Source organism: Nematolebias whitei, chromosome 8 (genome assembly GCF_014905685.2).
Source record: "Nematolebias whitei isolate Nwh7 chromosome 8, NemWhi1, whole genome shotgun sequence".
NCBI lineage: Eukaryota > Metazoa > Chordata > Actinopteri > Cyprinodontiformes > Rivulidae > Nematolebias > Nematolebias whitei.
Genome location: NC_056505.1, coordinates 36157841 through 36159274, shown reverse-complemented (window position 1 = coordinate 36159274; position 1434 = coordinate 36157841).

Genomic DNA, 1434 nt, shown 5'->3' with positions numbered 1-1434 from the left:
CTGCCCTGATACTGATATTGTGCTCACTAATACTGCGAAGATGATATTTCTACAGCATATTGTGCAACTGCAGTATGCACCTCCACTCCTATTTTTAAAGACACCTTCTAATTGACCAAGCCTCAGTCAATTGAAACACAACTCACAGGTTTGATACATTTAGACTAAGAGAAGGGTGTGAAGCTCTGCCTTGTATCACACATTGTTCCACAATTGCTGCAGGTCACGAGGATCCATAGAAATGTTAAAAACAAACACATTCAAAGTTGCTATTCACCTTTGCAACATTTTCAAGCTCCTCTGATTGCTAGGCTGGTAAGTAAAACTGATCAATTTTTGGCCACAGAGACCGGCAGATCAGACTAGATAGGGCTCATATATCCACCGACCCCCCAAAAAAGAACGTTAACAAGCTTGAATGTCAAAGTTCTGATAACCCACTTTTCTTTTGGTTAGACACAAAAACAAAAATAATAATTTTGTCCAGATGATTAGCATTATTATTATTTGAGTTCAGAAAATGCCTAAAAGTGTTCGTTTATACCATTTGAGACACTAGGCTTTTCATTCCATCCTCACTTCAAGTCACTGACAGTGACACACAGTGGCATGTCATATAACTCAAGGCAAGAAAAGGTAAATTCACTGTTCACTTGTCCCACAACTCACTTCAATTAGAGATGAATGTCCCCTCATTCCATCACAAACAAAACCTTCTGAAACACAGCTCTAAAACAAAGATCAAATTCACTCTCCCGCTGCCAACGAGCTGAATTGTGAGCTGACGAACTTGGATGCCTCCATTCCTCTGAAGGGAATAGAATAAATTCCAAGCTTGTTTATGCTGTACGAAAAATCAACTTAATACAAAAGGGGAACGGGGACAAAGCCATCATTTACTGTGCCTCGTCAGGCAGATAATTGCAAAGAAAGTGAGTACCCTATGCACATAGGACCTAAAGCTAGACACAGACAACTCAATATACCAAGGACTTTTGTAGTCTAGTTCTAACAGTTGTGCTGCCAGACCTCAGTCTCCATCAGTGGAAGTGGATGAGTTTTGATAGGTGGTAGCTACAGGGCTTCTTCTAGTCTAAATGAATTAATAGAGCTGTGTTAAGGGTAGAATTTCTCATACATGTGAATAAATTTGTTGGTATCCTTCCACAATTAGGGAAAAAAAACATACACAACCTTATGTGACTAGACAAAAAGCTTAAATCTAGCAATCCAATATTCTTCCAGAAATTTTGGGACTTGTCAACAAGCATTTTAACAAATTCCTGTTTGGCTTTTTTGTGTTTTTGTGTCAGTAGGGGAGCTCAACTAGGTATTTTTCCATGGAGCAATATAGTTATATATTTGATGTATTTATACAGTATATATACAGTATATATATATATATACAGTATATATACAGTATATATATATATA